This window comes from Enhydra lutris, unplaced genomic scaffold, assembly GCF_002288905.1.
Source record: "Enhydra lutris kenyoni isolate GAN:26980312 unplaced genomic scaffold, ASM228890v2 scaffoldscaffold31, whole genome shotgun sequence".
Taxonomy (NCBI): domain Eukaryota; kingdom Metazoa; phylum Chordata; class Mammalia; order Carnivora; family Mustelidae; genus Enhydra; species Enhydra lutris.
The window spans coordinates 1457449-1465381 of NW_019154115.1; the positions used below are offsets into that span (position 1 = coordinate 1457449).

General features: G+C 35.7%; 1 protein-coding gene across 2 annotated transcripts in view; it reads right to left on the minus strand.

Annotated features, from left to right (window-relative positions):
* LOC111153232 (pseudopodium enriched atypical kinase 1) overlaps window positions 1-7933 on the minus strand; it is a 300842-nt gene that overhangs the window by 205920 nt on the left and 86989 nt on the right. The window contains exon 3 of one of the 2 annotated variants that reach the window (XM_022512129.1): window positions 4706-4764. The gene's annotated coding sequence lies outside the window, so the exon portion shown is untranslated. Of the gene's footprint in view, window positions 1-4705; window positions 4765-7933 lie in introns of those variants that run through there. The other variant, XM_022512130.1, reaches the window with a different exon arrangement.

Consider the following 7933-nt stretch of genomic DNA (forward strand, 5'->3'; position numbering starts at 1 on the left):
TAGTACATGTACACACCGAAATAACCACATAGCTAATAAGGTCACCCGTACAGACAGGAAAAAATATTCAAGAAACCTTAGTAAAAGAGATGCAAAACAATGTGCACAGTAAATCCCTGGTTTTATTTTAGTACTAATAACAAAAACTTCTTCCATGAACAGAAAAACAAAACATACAACAAATGGTTCATAATAATTAACTTTAGGTAAGGGATTTCTGCAGGCTTTCACTTTCTAGTGTACGTATTTTTATTATGGTTCAATTTTTTTTTAAAGATTTTATTTATTTATTTGACAGAGAGATCACAAGTAGGCAGAAAGGCAGGCAGAGAGAGAGGAAGGGAAGCAAGCTCCCTGCTGTGCAGAGAGCCTGATGCGGGGCTCGATCCCAGGACCCTGGGATCATGACCTGAGCTGAATGCAGAGGCTTTAACCCACTGAGCCATCCAGGCACCCCTACTATGGTTCAATTTAATGAGTACGTATTTTTATAAGTAGAAAAACAAGGATAAAATATATATGCATTATAGGAAAGTTGGAAAATAAAGACAAGTTTAAAAAAAAAAACCAAAAAAAAAAAAAACCTCCAATCATCAGTCTCATTACACCAGACACAACCACAGGTTAACAATTTACCTTACAAATTAATTTTGGTTTGACAAGGTATAGAAAAATTATTATTTTGTCTTTTATGTCTCATTTCATCCACATAATCATCCTTTCAGGTGGACAGCCCTTGGTCACAAAAGAAGTAACAAAAAAGGGTAGAATGAGTAGTATGAGACCCCAGGGCTGGTTAGAAACAGACAGAAGAAAGGGCTCTCCTAATACTCTTGGGACTCCTTATTAATCCTAACAGTACAAGCAACAAATAGTCAAAGATGAGATTTCTTATATACTGGGTAACAGGTGAATTCAAATTTAAGAGCTCTGTAAATGTAAATTAACCACTTTAATAATATTTTAAATTTTGTTCAGATAGTTAGACAAATATTTATGGTGGCCCCTAGAAAAGACATCAGTAATGATTTAAAAAAACAGAATAACCATTGATACATGTAATCAACTTGGATAGATTACAAAGGAATTATCCTTAGTGAAAAAAACTCCAGCCTCCAAGGCTACACTATATTATTCCATTTATACAAAGTTCTCAAAAAAAACAAAATTTCAGAGATGGATAGCAGCTTAGTGGTTACCAGGAATTAGCAACAGGGGAGAGGATTGGGAGTGACTATAAAGTGGTGGTACAAGGGAGCTCTTTGCGGGTGTGGTACTGTTTCGTATCTTGAGTATGGTGACAGTTAGCCAAATCGATATAAATGATAAAATTACAAAGAACTACACACACAAACACACGCGCACGCACACACACACACACAAAAGCAGGTAAAACTGCTGAGACCTGATTAAGGTTTGTGGATTGTACCAAGTTCCTGGGTTTGCTATTATAGTACAGTTCTGTAAGATGTTACCATTGGGGAAAACTGGGAGAAGGGTACACAGCAACCCTTTGTACTATTTTGGCAATTTCCTGTGAATATTTAACTATTTTGAAATTAAAAGTTTTTTGAAATGGGCAAAAAGACAGTTGGTAAATGATAAATGATACCAACAAAAAAAAAAAAACAAAAAACAAAAACAAACAAACAAAAAAAACCACCTCATAATCTACCCTTGTCAGAAACCCTTTATACTAGGTTTTCATGAACTTTCAATATGGAGTGGTAACTGAAGAGGACACTACAGGGGGAAATTTCTAACAGCTGTCTTACAACAGAATGGGATCTCAGGCAGGCAGTCGGCTCCCCACTGGAGGTATCTGAAAAAGATGGGATGATTTTCTGACAAGGGATATGAAGAGGATGACTCTCATATTAATTTACATGTGGGACTAAATACTAATTCTATGGCCCCTTTGTGGATTTGGCAAACATATGGCATAGGTAACACAAATCTCACTCTATCCCTTCCCAATTTATGATCATGTCAGACACTATTAGACTGCAACACTCCTTTACAAATGTCTCCCACAAGCCTCCTAATTGTCAACAGGTTCTCCAGGCAGCTACTACCAATCAGTCTCAGGTGGTACTTCCTAACAATGCAGTTGATATTCTATAAACTCTCTGATGATGGCAAAACTATAAACTTTAATTCAAAAGTAAAGCTTGCCAAACCTTGCACTAGAACCAAGACTAATACCCTAATAGGTTCCACAGAACACTGCCTCCAGCTGTAGCAATAATCATAATCACTATGATAATCTTTGAAATTTAATAGCCACTCTGATCTAATGACGAATATCACTCAAAATAAATTAGACTCACCTTTTAAACTACTCTTACAGAAACGGTGAGAAAGAATTCTTAGTCTATAATAGGTGAAATTCTAGCACATGGAAGTGAGCAATAACATGCCTCAAATATAGTTAAAAACAAAAAAGCATACCCAAGTATTACTTATAAAATTCAAGGCTTTGAATCTCTTGAGTACTCTACAAACACCTTTAATTTCAAAAGTAGTGTAACAAAGAAAATCTCAAATGGGAAAAATAAGTGTATACTTAGTAATTAAAACTATTATCTCTGAAATAACCAAAAAGTTAATAACCAATTTTGAAAGTTTATAAATAACAGAAAGTAAAAGGAACCCAAACTGGGTGTAATTGCCAAAAAGGAAGCCTTTGTTGGATGCACAGGAGTCTAGGAGTAGATCATGATACCAACTGAAAAGAGCACAGCAGCTCATAAACAGAACTAAAGCACAGACACAAAAGATTCTTTAAGTGTTTCATCTTTTTAAAAGATGTTTAAGGAATATGAAAGGATAATACCAACCTCTTCAACTAGCCAAGAAACGAAATAAAAACAGGAAGTATGTATCTCCTATAGAAGTGCTGTCTCCTAATTCTGTGCATCATCAAGCCATCTCAAATAACAGTTCTATCCCACAAGACTATTAGTTCCCTAATAACATCCCTAATGTTAGGGATCTTCCAACCAAATTTATAGATGTACCCAATTAGAGTAGAGCAAACAGACTGCCATTGTTGGTGGTATCACTACAGAGGGTCCTTTACTCTTTCCTTATTTACTTTCTTTATTTGCAAAACGGGAAGTTACTCCCAATGGAAAATCTCCTTAGAGGGTCAACTATAAGACAGCGCCAAGATACAAGGTTTTGTTATGATAACCAAAATGCCTCTTTGTAACAAAAATATTTTCATGCTTTATGACATATTTTGATTTTTCTCTTGGTATTTATCATGGAAATTCCTGATATATGATCTAAAAAATAAGAAGAGCTTTTGAAAGATTCTCCTAAACAGGAATTGGTGCTTCCCTCAGTCATCTGGTGACTTCTGGCTTCCTGGCCTTAGTCTCTCTTTTATTCCCTCGTGTCATTGCAACCAAGAGGTATCAGTTGGTACAAAGTTTGGTAATAAAATGTCTACCCCTGCCACATGGTAATTACTCATATAGCTCTCTCTCTCTCATGGTCTTCCTAGAGAATGAAATACTTAATCTCGTACATTCATATCCCTAGTGTTGAGCATGAGGCTTGCACATAGTAGTCCCTGGGGGAATGTTTATTAAAACATTTAATAATCACTGTAAAACCCTCTGGAGAAAAACAACTCTACTGTTTACTTGAATTTTATTTTTCAAGCTTTTCTAGACAAATAGAACATAACACCCAACAATTTGCGCTTTGCCTCTACAGTTCATTATTTTTTCAAATCCAGGGAGTTGAGGGAAATTGGAAGGGGAGGTGAACCATGAGAGACTATGGACTCTGAAAAACAATCTGAGGGTTTTGAAGAGGCGAGGGGTAGGAGGTTGGGGGAACCAGGTGGTGGGTATTGGAGAGGGCACGGATTGCATGGAGCACTGGGTGTGGTGCAAAAACAATGAATACTGTTACGCTGAAAATAAATATAAAAAATTAAAATAAAAAAAATAAATTACCTTATCTGGACCAGCTAGTTCAGCCTCTTATTTCTTTGTACCCCAGTTTAAGACTTTAGAGGCAAACAATGAGCTACTCCTCAGAGGCAGGAATCACATCTTACTTATCTCTGTACTCCCAGTACCTGGTTATGGAATATGGGCTCAATAAATGTTTGCTGAGTAAATGTATTATTAAATCAATCCACAGTATATTTTTCATACTGGCTAAAAGTAATTTCTAATATTGTACCCATAACCCATGTAGAAAAATCTTGAAATATTTGTCCCACAAGTGTTTGTAAGGCAATATGGTGTGGAAGAGTGATGTGTCAAATTGAATTCAGTTCTTAAATCCCATGTAGAGTGAAATCTGGAAAGAAAAAAGAAAAACACCAAAACCAAAGCCAAAAAATAGTCTAGAATATATTCAGAAACCATTGCCTTCGTGTGACCATGGAAAAATAGGTGGAGTTGAGATGTTGAGTACTTTCATACATAGAAGATTAATGAGCAGTGATAAGGTCACTGAGGAGCCAGAAGCAGTTAACTGCCTTAAAATGTCTACATTTTCCAGGCAAATTAAGTTCCTAAGAGGAAGTGCTACCTTTCAATTTTGGAGCAGACTTTAAAAAGATATTTGTGAGGTCTTCGAATTTACTTTTCTTCAATAATAAACATAAAATTTTCTCAGCTTTCTGTCAAAAGCTGATTTTTCTAACCAGGATCTGAAAATCCAGCTGTGTCTTACTCACTGCTTTTTTATGTCTCTCCCCCTCATTCCTAAGATCCTTTGATATGAATTTGGTTCATCCTGAAATATAATCAACATAAATTTTGTTAAATTTGTTTTGAAGAATAGATTAAGATAAAAAAATAGTTACAATATAAAATAATAGTACAAATATAACACAAAATTGGTACTAATTTTAATTAAAAAAGTAAACTGTAACCATAGACTAAAGATAACTTCTGTAGTTTAGAAATCTAACATATAGTTTGAATTTGTCTATTAAGTGTTCTAAATTGTAAGAGAAATAAGATCTCAATATTCCCCATAGACTATAAGAGATAAAATCTCCCACTTGCTCTGCCATTCCAGCCATCTATGTTGAGCTCTTATCATCCTCTTCTTGCTTCCCTGCCCTTCATTCTCCACCCAGATTCATCTTTGGATTTTAGAGAATGACATAATGAACCCCGTCATTAGTGGCCAATCATTTTTGATAAAGGGATTCTTTAAAACATCAATAACAAACACTTTCAACTACTCTCATCAAAACCACACTATTCTGGGTCTTGGCAATCTTTTACACAGAGGGGTAGACACAGAAATTTTAAATTAAGAGAAATAGAAGAAAGGACACAAAATATCTCCAGTTGTAAAAGAAATGCCAGAACCATTTCAAAATAAATTCATACCTAGCTCATCAAAATGAAAATTAGACTATATTTTCTCCTGGCATATATGAAATCTATGACTCGAGCGCTGTTTTGAGACTGCCTCTCTCCTTGTTTCCAGTTATACTTTCCATATGATGACAGCATTCTCTGAATGCAGGGAATATTTCTCTCACCACAGAAACTTCCTGGTTGGTAACGTAGGAGGAAAAAAGTCATTCTTGGCTGCTCCATCCAATATCCTAGCAATACTGGAAGGCCTACGCTGTATGAGACTGAGATGAGTCTGTATCTAAGAGTACCTCATTTATCCCAAAATACAGAATCAATCAGGTTTATATTCTTGATATTATTCTGCGTAGGAAGCAGCTTGACATGTGGGATGCATTAAAAAAAAAAAAATTACCAGTGACAAATGAGCTCATGCGGTAGAGGCAGAGAGAAAAAAAATTATTCTGTGTATTATATTTTGAAAAGCCTCAGAAATCATGTTCAGTCAGGCAAAATAATCCCGATCTTCAGAATATGAGAAGAAAATCCAAACACTCTTTGTTTTCCCCAATAATTAACAGTATTATCAGACAAATTATATTCTGAAAAGATCAAAAAACAAATAAACAGCATTTTAGAATTACCAAACTTTTTTTTTAAGATTTTATTTATTTATTTGACAGAGAGAGAGAGAGAGAGCAAGAGAGAGCACAAGCAGAGGGAGCAGCAGACAAAGGGAGAGGGAGAAGAAGGCCTCCTGCCAAGCAGGGAGCCCGATGGGGGGCTTGATCCCAGGACTCTGGGATCATGACCCAAGCCGAAAGCAGACACCCAACCGACTGAGCCATCCAGGTGCCCCCAAAGATTTATTATTATTATTATTATTATTATTATATATATATATTTTTTTTGTAAGTAGGCCACACGCCCAGCGTGGAGCCCAACTGGGTGGAGGGGAGGCTTGAAATCATGACCCTGAGATCAAGATCTGAGCTGAGGTCAAGTGTTGGACATCAAGTGTTGGACGCTTAACTGACAGAGCCACTTAGGTGCCCCAAATATTTTCATACTAAAAAGTGTCCCCAAATGATTACCAACACAATGGTGTTGTTTATATTGATTTTAATAATTACAGAATCAGATATTTGGATGTTAAGTTAAATTAATCCCTGTACTCAACAGAATACTGTTCTAAAGTAAATCATTGTTGGGGCAAGGATACGTTTAAAATGAAACCAGTTAAATAAATAAACAACCCAATGAATCACTGTAAATTCCTATGCCAACAAGATAAAAACTCAAACTAGGCTTTAATGAACTCTAGACACCTGTCTGCATTTCTTTAGCACTCATATTCCTCGTAAATAAGAGGCAGATAATTAGGAAACCAGTTCCCTTTTAAAACACATATATAAATATATGTGACAATGACCAACTTTAAATATTGTGGAACATCATGTCAATAATAAGAAAATAAGACCATAATGAAATATTCCTATTTAAGAGAAAAGAAATAAGTACAGATTACTGTTGGTTTCTTTAATGTGAACCCTGATAAACTAAAACATGTATCAACTTAAGAAAAAAATCCAAACACATGCCAGATTTTCCTTTTGACATAATCAGAACCATTGTAAAGATTCTGTTTTAAGAAAAAAAACTTGCAATGTCATTATAAAAGCCAAAGACTAAAATTAAGAAAGGTACTCACACTTGGAAGATTTAAGAATTAATTGATAAGCACATAATGGAAGAAGGAATGCAAAGGTGGTGGGGGAGGGGGGTGTGGAGGGATAGGAGAAAAAGAAAAAACCCTCCAGCAATAACAGTCCACACTGATATCACCGATGATTAATATCACAGTTAACAGCAATAGTTCAACACCCTCACAGCTTCCTGAAGACCACTACTCTTTAGTCCCAGTGGAGATGACTCCAGTTTGATAATAGAAACTTCATTCCTCAACAATATGGCAGAAGGTCATCTTACAATATACCACACAGGGATTTTAATCCAAAACAACACACCCATTATTACACACACACTTTTTTAAAAGCTTTCCAGATATCATCATCTTTTTTTTTTTTTCAACAACAAAAAAAGTATATCTGCAGTTATGGGGATGAGAGACAATATATAGAAAGCTTCTAGCACAGGGATCTTGCAAGGTATCTGGCACAACTGTATATTTTCAATATACTGTAACACTGCACAATACACATCTTTAAAAAGAATAAAAAAGATGAGACCTGCGTTAAAGATCTAATATCATGTAGACCAAATTTGGTAACTGATATTCTTTTCCTACTGCCTTCAAGAGTACTCTGTATAAAATTATTATACTGTAACAAAATCACCAAGGGTTCTGTTCAGGACACAAGTTAAATTTAAAATATAAAATAGGGGCACCTGGGTGGCTTACTCAGTTAAGCATTTGTTTCTTGATTTTGGCTCAGGTTATGATCTCAAGGTCATGGCTTTGAGCCTTGGGCAGGGAGTCTGCTTGAGAGTCTCTCCCTCTCTGCCAGCCCCTCCCCTGCCTTGTGTGTGTGTGTGTGTGTGTGTGTGTGTGTGTGTGTGTGTGTGTGTGT